This window comes from Acinonyx jubatus, chromosome F2, assembly GCF_027475565.1.
Source record: "Acinonyx jubatus isolate Ajub_Pintada_27869175 chromosome F2, VMU_Ajub_asm_v1.0, whole genome shotgun sequence".
NCBI classification, from domain to species: Eukaryota; Metazoa; Chordata; class Mammalia; order Carnivora; family Felidae; genus Acinonyx; species Acinonyx jubatus.
In genome coordinates, this window is record NC_069394.1 from 52,556,376 (window position 1) to 52,566,699 (window position 10,324).

Consider the following 10,324-nt stretch of genomic DNA (forward strand, 5'->3'; position numbering starts at 1 on the left):
CTGCTGTGAGCACAGTGTTTCTGTATTCAGATCTCTGACTATTCAGATGTGTTCGTCTAAGTGTATACCGTGTGGGTGTGAGTGTGCAGAGGCACGGGCTTCCAGGACGTTTTTCTGCCACTCGGAGGCAGGTGTGTGGCCAAGCGGCTTCTTCTAGAAGCCACGAGGCTGACTGGGCTTTCCCCTGCAGATGTAGACTCTGGCCAGGTTGATATGTGCCTGGATGCCGGTTGGCATGGGTCGGTTCTGGATCATCCTCACATGGCTTGAAGTGGCTGAAAGGTGGTATTCATCTCTTTTCCTATCTAAGGTCAGGACACAGTGTGTTGCATTCAATTCTGTAATTAGGCGTCTGAAGCTTTCAGTGTGGATGCTGGCATATCAAAACCTTTAATGGAGTGCCATTGTGTTTGGATCTAAGTCAAACATCTTTATGAAGACACCCAAGTAACAAAAAGGAGAGAGGGTCCTAGAGAAAAGAAACGCTCTTCTGTTCATGCTCACCGATCTCAGTCCCATTTATTAGAGCTATAAGCAGAGAGTGGTGAGATGAAAGGACAGCAGTAGGTATTGATTATGGATGATGTCATACAATTGAACACCTGTGCTGAGCATGCTGCAAAGAAGTGGAATATGGAATGGAGTCTCTGTTCTAGTTTTTAAGAGCTAGTATATACTCCCACGTAAGACACCCCTATTTGAGACACATTACCCAACATCATCAGAACCTATTTGTGATGTTAGCTAACCACTGATTGTTAAAGCAGGGGAAAAAAGCATCCATTACTATAACAAAGACACCTTGATACCCAGGATCAATAACCCAATTTTGCCCGCCATTATAGTAACACAGAAGCGGCAGGTTAATCCATTTTATCCAACATTGGTGTAGCCAGCATCAAATTTTGACAAAGAAATACATTTTCACAGGAGGCTCACTCGTGTAGATCTCACACACACCAACATGTGAACATATCATTTTCCAATAACTCCAGCCAGCCACCCCTTATCTTTTCCTGCCTGGCCATGCAAAGCACTTATGGTTGTAACACATATGTTACTATAATTTCATATGAATTATAAACTATAGGAAGTATTCTATCTCATTATTATGTAAATATTTCATGAATATGTCTTGGAACTTACTTTCTTGCTTAGACTCTAAGCCCGATGAGAGTTGAGAAGGAGCATATATTCTGCCACAGTTCCCATTGTTGGTCAGCTTAACCAATCTTTATTAAGAGTATTCAGTATGTAAGATACTAGAAATGCAAGTGTAATCTGCCCTCTAGGAGCTTACCTTCTAGTGACAGTAGTAACAACTGCTATCTTTTGAGCACTTACTATGTGACATGCATACTACATGCATCATTAATAACCACTACATAAACCACACAAAATACGAATTGCTATTTCTGTTTGACAGATAGAGAACCAAAAGCTTAACTGGTAACTTTGCCAGGCTCACACAGGCAGTTAGAGGGTAAGAGAGCTTTATATTTTAAAGCTTATGGTCTTCGCATTATTTACATGACCTTCTTTCCCTCTATATGGCTTGGTCTAGAGGAGAAACACATTAAATATTTATTTAGTTAAATAAAGTGGGGGGGTGAAGAGGCTGGTATGATGCATTAACTTTAAGGGATCCTACAAGCATTAATGAATTCATTGAGGGGTATATTTAAATAAGATCTGTTCCAGTATAGCAAAACATTCCTTTGTGGTTCACTAACAACTAGTTTTTGTTGGGAGAGCACTCAACAAGTGGAACAGAGGACTGAAAGTTATAATGAGGTATTGCTTAATCATTCTTCCATCCATGTTTCATTTAACAGATATTTATAGAGCATCCCTTTGTCCCAGGCATTATGCTAGATGTCAGAGAGACCATTAAGAAAGAACAAGATAGAAGCACACTTGGTGGCTCAGTTGGTTAAGTGTCCAACTTTGGCTCAGGTCAACATCTCATGGTTCGTGGGTTCTCCCCATGTCCGGCTCTGTGCCGACAGCTCAGAGCCGGGAGCCTGCTTTGGATTCTGTGTCTCCCTCTCTCTGTGTGCCCCTCACCCACTCACGTGCACGTGCTGTCTCTCTCCCTCTCTCTCAAAAATAAATAAACATTTAAAATTTTTTTAAAAACAAGAAAAGGAGATATTTTACAGTTTAGGGGAGAAGACAGGAGTTAAGCAAATTATCTCACAAAAAGTAGAGTTTATAAGCTAAAATCCTAGGAAGTTCTATGGAGAACTTAGAAATATAGAGAATTGTAAGAACAAATAATAGAGAAAGCTGATCTTGTCTTAGGAGGGTCAAAAAAAGGTAGCCTGAAAAGGTGATATTTAAGCTGGAATTAGGATGATGAATACAAGTTACCTAGGTTTAGAGAAGGGAAATTGGTATACCAGGATAAGGAATCATTCATTCATTCATCATCTTTTTCTGAGTGCATACTATATACCCAACACAATTCTAGATGCTAGAGATTCAGCAGTGAAGAAAGAAAGATGAAAATCCATGTATTTTTTGCAGCCTACTTTCTAGTTAGGGGAAGATAGGCAATTGAGTAAGTAAGTAATGTACTATTTGTGTTATGCAGGAAAAATAAAGCAGGCAGTGTTAAAGAACTAAAATTTTAGACAATATGTGCAAAAATCTTGAATGTAAAATAGTAGGATTTGAAAGAAGACCAGGGTAGCTGGTGATTACCTTTAAAGGTAGGCAGAATGCAGATCACTTAAGGGTCCACATGATGTGCTAAGCATCTTGTATTTTATGCAAAGAGCAAACGAAAATCAATCAGAAATTAAAACAAAGGACTTAGTCATTAATTTATCATTCAATTAAAAAAATCAATTTTATGCAATTTAATGTGTATGTGGTATGCAAAGCAAGATACACTGAAATTAAAAAGCATTCCCTTCCATTAATACAGAACCTCAATGGGGAAAAGATAATTCTTGCAAGCAAGTAAACCGTCCAAATATATATTAGTGTTTAATCCAGCAGTGGGATATAGAGAATAAATTTTTAAATCAATGATGTGGGAGCTGAAAATAACCCATTTATCTTCATTCAATCCTCACCCTACAAATGTGGTTTCATAAAGAGTTCTCAGCATCTAGTGTATTTTTCATTTTCTAATCTCAATTGATCTCAGTTAATAAGGAGGCTGTTGTTCAAAAGAATGATCTTGTTCAGGATGATTTACCATGGTTAAGATGGCAAAGGAAATTGGAAATTTATAGATCTGTTAAAAAGACCTACATGTCAGGCTAATTGATACATTTTGGCCACTGCTTGAAATTACATCCATTCTTAGAATGCCAAATGAATTCTCTAAAGCAACAGAAGAAGAATTACCCTTTAAACATACTGCAGAATCATCATCAAATAGTTATTTATTAGGCAGCCCAACAAGCATGTGCACATTCTTTTCATCAGCAGTTCTTTTTGTTTCTTAGAACCAAATATTCATTGGACATAATAATCACAATAATGAGTACAAAACTAGCCCTTATGAAAAAATAATAATTTTGCAAAAATAACTTTTATTCCCCTAATTCATAATGAAGATATATGGTGCCTGTGGTTGAGTTTTGCCTGCATAGCTCTTTACCCATGTTTTCCCATATCTCTGTCTATCCTTGATCAGAAAGAAGTTAAAGAATCTAAGGGTTATCAGATTTGGTTATAGAATGTTTTTGATACCAACCACTTAATGAATATAAAATGAGATGTAGCCCTCTGCCTCAAGATCACCCTTATTACATAATCTACCCAAAGGTGATTCTTACACCTCCCTTTATCTCCAGAATTTGGTTATACCTGAGTGCAATCACAAGAGATTTTGTGCTTCATCGAGGAACACACAAATGGTTTCCTTCTCTTCTTAATTAACAATACCTATAGCCTTCCTTTTGTTCAGATCAAAAACCCTGGTCATCCTTCACACCTCCCTTTCTCTCACCTCCATGCAATCCATTTGCAAGCCCCATGTGCTCTAACTCCTACAAAAACCCGGTCACTCGCCACCACCAACACTGCTCCGAGCCACTCTCACCTCTCAGCTATCTCTCACAGACTTCTACCTCACCTCCCTGTGATCATCTTGACCTTGCTGCTATTTCCCTACATTGCAGCCAGAGTGAGCCTGGGTCAGACTCCCCCACCCCAAACTGACTTCCCATCTTCCTTCAGTAAAAAGCCAAGCCCTTTGCAAATGTCTTTAAGTCCCTACAGGGAGTGCTACCTACCCCCACCGTCACATCACCAGTACCTCCCTGTCCACATATCCTCCTCCACTGGCCTCCAGCCACACTGGCCTCCTCCCTCTGGCTGGACTTTAACCAGATGCACTCTCCCTTCAGAGCCTGGGCACTGCTCTTCTGTCCAGAAACCTGACCAGACATTGGTGTTCACTCCTTCATGTTCTGTAGCTCGCCATTTAAGTCTCCCCTACTCAATCCACCCGATTTAAAATTGCAGGCCTCTCCTCTCACCATCCTACTCCTACAGGACTCCTATCCACTTTCCCAGCTTTACTTTTCTCCATAGCACTTACCACTGTCTATCATATGCTGTTTTGATTTTGTTATTCTGTTTATTTTCCACGCCTCTCCCCACTAGAATGCTCCCCATGAGGGCAGGGATCTTTATTTGTTTTGTTTACCAGTGTATTCCCAGTTCCTAGAACAGATCCTGGCACATCAAAGGCTCTATATCATTATTTGCTGAATAAATGAATGAAGAAATATAAGTGATAAAATATTCAAACAGTGATATAAAATATGAAACTATTGGGAAGCACATTCTCTACATCCACTAATCTGTGTCATCATCATTCTGATACAGAAGAGAAAGTATACTTTGAAGCTTCAAATCTCTGAGACCAGTATGCAAAAAAATTTCTGGCCATATTAATCGGGGCAACGGAAAAACTTTGGACAGATGTTGCATCTAGCGTCTGAGAAGGAGGTAACCACTTTCTCATATTTTAAAAATATACTCTAGAAACTAATTCATATTTTAAAATATTTGTTTCCTTTTTTGTTGGTGGGAATTTCAAGGAGTAAAGTTAATAGTAGCTGCTATTACACTTAAAAAAAAAATCTTATAGTTAGCACCCTGCAAGCCAACATAGAGGGACCCTTCCCTTCCAGCTCTGCCTGAGAGGTACGGGTGTCTATTAAGAAATGATTCCCAGGGCACCTGGGTGGCTCAGTCTGTTAAGTGTCCAACTTCAGCTCAGGTCATGATCTCACAGTTCGTGAGTTCAAGCCCTGTGTCAGGCTCTGTGCTGACTGCTCAGAGCCTGGAGCCTGCTTCAGAGTCTGTGTCTCCTCTCTCTGCCCCTTGTGCTCTCATGCTCTCCCTCTGTCTTTCTCCCTCTGCCTCTATCCATCTCTTTCTCTCTCTTTCAAAAATAAACATTAAGAAGAAAGAAAGAAAGAAAGAAAGAAAGAAAGAAAGAAAGAAAGAAAGAAAGAAAGAAAGAAAGAAAGAAAGAAGAAAGAAAGAGAAAGAAAGAAAGAAAGAAAGAAAGAAAGAAAGAAAGAAAGAAAGAAAGAAAGAAAGAAAGAAAGAAAGAAAAAATGCTTCCCCATTTGGGTCTGAAGGGACCTGAAGGGACCTGCTGCTGGGCCAGGCTTGGAAGTTTGGACTTGTTTTGGAGGAAAATAAAGCCTCATGAATGAACAAACAAACAAACAAACAAACTTACAGTGAATTAATAACATGTGAGTATCCAATTTGTGCCAAACAAAATTTAAGTCATTTCAAAATAATTTTATGTATGCTTATGAGGACAACTAAATTACCTCCTAAAGAGTAATTATTTATGAAAATGTTACAAAGTCTCCTTCTGGAACAAACTGTTGCTAAAAAGGCTTGCTTTCCAAAATGCACACATGCATTGCACCCACACACGTGCACACTGGCTGCTGTAATAGTGGTGTGATGGTAGGTCTTGATGGGGGGGGGGGTCTTCACTTCACTCTTTTCTTCAATTCTGCTGATTAAGCCCCAAACGTTATAAGTGCTCTTTTACATAATACTGTTTCTCATTCTCCACCATCCTGTTGCCTTCCTTTAAACCTGCCCCAATCTACCTCTTCCACACTTGAAGTATAAAACCGAGCACAATATTCCAGGTGTTTTTTGACCTGTCAAGCAGAGTGAAACAAGCTATTATGTTGATGTTCCTTGTTGTGAAGATTCCATTTTTATTAATGCTGATTAAGATTAAGAATGCTCTTGGAGGGTCTGTCTGTCAATGTTGATTTGTTCATTCCCTGATTCAGTAGACAGGTATTTTTTGAGGCCTTACCATGTGTCAGTTCTGGGAAGTATGAGAACATATATTGGAGTAGTTAATATAATGATCCCCCAAAGTTGTCCACATTACAATCCCTGAAACCTAGAACTGTTTCTTTATATGGCAAAAGGGAATTTACAGGTGTGATTGAGTTAAGGCTCTTGAGATAGGGAGAGCCCCAGGTGGGCTCAATGTACCCGCAAGCCTTCTTAAAAGAGGAAGGCAGAGGGGTCAGAGCAAGAGAAAGTGATTGGTGGAAGGACAGGAAAAGAGATATTTGAGGATGCCATTTTGCTGTCCTTGAAGACGGAGGAAGGGGTTGTCGTGAGCCAAGGAACACAGGTAGTCTTTAGAAGGTGAAAACACAAGGAGTTGGATTCTCCCTTTGAACCTTCAGAAGGAACACGGCCATGCCAACACATGGGCTTTATGACTTCTGACCTCCAGTACAGTAAGGTAAAAAATTTTGTGTTGTTTAAAGCTACTAAGTGAGTGGTAATTTGTCACAGTAACAATAGGAAACCAGGGAAAAGGTCCTAAAAGCCTTTTTTTGAGAGCTGAAAGATGAGGAGGAGATGAGGAGGCTAGGTAAATTTGGGGAAAGGAGAAGGAATTCCAGATGAAGAGATTACTTCATGAGGTTCACCAGGAAGACAAGTGGTAAGTACAATTAAGTCAGGCGATGAAGAGGGAGAGCAGTTTCTGATACTGGGGACAAGGAGGTAGGAGTTGGATTATTCTTATAGGCCATTCGATGAAAGGAGAACAATAATATTGATCTTAAAGCGTTTTTTTAAAAAATGTTTATTTATTTTGAGAGAGAAAGAGCGTGTGTATGCGTGGAAAAAGGGCAGAGAGAGGGAATCCCAAGAGGCTCTGTCCTGTTAGCTGGGAGCCCAACGTGGGGCTACGAATGGTGAGAGATCATGACCTGAGCTGAAATCCAGAGTCAGGCACTTAAGCTTAACTAACTGAGCCACTCAGGCACCCCATCTTAAAAGTGTTTTTGTGAAGATAAAATGATCCATTTCAGTGCCTGGTATGTAATAAAGTAATCAGAGAGTTTAGCTGTTATAACTGTTAACGTTTGAACTTCTAGTGTTCAAAGACTTGATACAGAATATGTAAGATAAATTTATTCGGAGATATAACAAATCTATAGACGAGTGTATAGACATGAAGACAGATTAACCAGAATTCTACAGTGAATGTCTATATAACCACAAAATCAGGCCCCTGTCCTCACGGAGTTTACAGCTTGGAGGGGGAGACCAACATTAATCAAATAATCATACAAATACAAAATCAAGTCTGGGACAAATGCTTTGAAGAAGATACAAAGTGAATGTAATAACAGCAGGACTTGTCCTAGTCGGGAGAACAAAGAAGAGTTTCCTAAGGAAAAGATATTTGAGGTGACTGCTAAAGAAAAAGCAGAAACCAGGTGGAGAGTAAGGAGCATTCCTAGTAAAAGGAACAACACCTGGAAAGGGTCTGAGGCTACAGCAAGCACAGCCTGTAGAAAGGTCTTTGAGCAATAACAAGAAAGGGAGGTTGGGATATTCCTTCCTAGACTTTGTGAGCTCCTTGAGGTCAGAGATTGTGTCGTACTCAATTTTGTATCAAATCTAGAATGGGTTTGTTAAATTGACTTGGGTGCAGATTTTATTTTGTAGCTACTGGAAGCCACTGAAAGTGTTTTTTGGATCAGGTAAATTAAATACTGCCTGGTTAGTGCTAGTAAGGAGAGTATGTAGTGGCTGCTACCACAGCATGTGCCTGATACCCTGGAGGACTGAATTTTGCCTATGTACTCAGCTTTCTCAGTCGAAAGGATAACCGAATAATATTCTGAAGGTGGAGTAAAAGAGAAACCTGTGTTTTAAACTGATCCAACAAGAATGAATGTGAGAGGACTTGTTAAAGATCGAGCTTCCCAGGACCCATTCCAGACCTTCCAAATTAAACCCAGGGAGGGATATGGACAACGGTGTTTACTAACAAGCACCCCACCTGATTCTTATTTTCAAAGTTTGGAAAACCCTGGCATAGAGAAAATTCAAGGGAAAAGGAAAGGCATGTGTAAAAGTATGAGCCTATGAAAGAAACAGAAGATGTATTTAGGAAATTATTGGAGAGTGGGGTGCTTGAGGGGAAGTAGTTATTGCTGAGGCTGGAGATTCCTCATTAAGTTAATAAATCTTGTGAATGGAGAATCATTGGAGTATCTTAGGTAAGGAAGGGAGTCATTTGAGAGGAAGCAACCTGAGAAATTGAAGAGCACAGGTTTGCAACACTTCTGAGGCATAATTGATAGAGCTTAATGGCGACTTCCATGAGAGAAATAAGAAAGGAGTGGTAAAGAGCCAACTCAAGGTTTCTAATGTGATAGACTGCCTTTGTTAGAGAGGGAATGATATGGTAAGAAAGCATCCCATTTTGGCTCAAGTTTTATATGACAGATGACACCAAGTGAATATGCCAACAGATCGAAATAGAGACTTTCAGTTTGGGGAAAAAGTTCTCAGGATAGAGAATATGGTTATGGGAGTCATTTCAAATCAGGAGAGTCTCACTTGTATGAGGATGTAAGCTGATAAATGGACTACACACAAAATTAAGAGAAACTGACATATTGAAGTAGCACCTAGAGGAGAAATCCACAAAGGAGAACAGAGATGAAAAAGCTAGCAACTGCAATCTTGATTAGTCTAATCATCTAATGCTCCCTACAATTCCAGAGGAAGTGAGCTGAAAAAGTAAGAATATTTTAATTTTTTGGTTGGACTGATAAAATATTTGCCACCTATCTAGAACATTCTAAACACTTAGTAAAATTCTAGAAAACCTGCTATTGATTGACCCAAGCAGCTAAAAGAAACATACAAAATCAAGTTGCTGATTCTTAGATTCAAGAATACCAGAAGTCATTGATACTTGAATTTTAGTCCTGGCTTTTCCACTAATTTGGGCAAATCATTCATTTATTTTTAAATGGCTATTTATATTGAGAGAGAGGCCACATGAGTGGGGGAATGGGGGGAGAGAGAGAGAAAGAGAGGGGGAGGGGTGGAGAAAGAGCATCCCATGCAGATGCCATGCTGTCAGCCCAGACCCTGACTCAGGCCTCCATCCCACAAACCTTGAGATCATGCCCTGAGCAAAAATCCAGAGTTGGATGCTTAATCAACTGAGCCACCTAGGCACCCCTGGGCAAATCACTTAAATGCTATAAATCCATTTCCCCATCTTAAACAAACAAAGACATTGGGATAACTGATGTCTTAGGTTGCTTCCAGCTGTAAAATCTGAAGTTTTTCCAGAGACACAAGCAAATCTGAGATGGAGATCTTAAACAGATTTATTCAAGAGCAAATCTTGAAGTAATGATAATTGTTTCCCAATCTCACCCTTCCCCCATCCTTAATGAATATTGATTTGGATATACCCAGTTATAGACGAAGCATTGAATACTTTTCTAGTTCCTGTCATGAGTACATTTTTGATTGTCACTCATCCTACTCTGAGTCGTGTCTGATGTCACCTCAGTGGAATGGTATCCATTTGTACCCCACCTAGAAGAACCTCTACTTCCTTGGTACCTTTTAAAGTGGCTCATCAAGTCTGAAACTCCCCTTTTCCCCAATGGAATCACAAGCTTACTTCAGGGAGTTGGGAGATGGGACTCTCTAAACTGAGGGACTCAGTGCAGTTTAGTATACACTTGGGACCTCAAGAGCTACAGACTTAAAAAAAAAAAAAGATTGGGGGAAAAAAACTTTAAAAAGCCTCATGACTCCCTTGCAAGAGGCATTTACTTTATATCCACTGGTGTAGAACGCATACGGAATTGGATAACCAGTGTCCTCCTTCTCTTGATTACTGCAAATACTTGTGCCTGCCACAGTGCTGGTTTCCAGAGTTACATTAATTTTAAAAAGACAGTCCTTGTGAGGTCGGCCCCGATTTGAGTTGCTGCACAGAGGGAATTTCAGCATGCAATATTTTAGA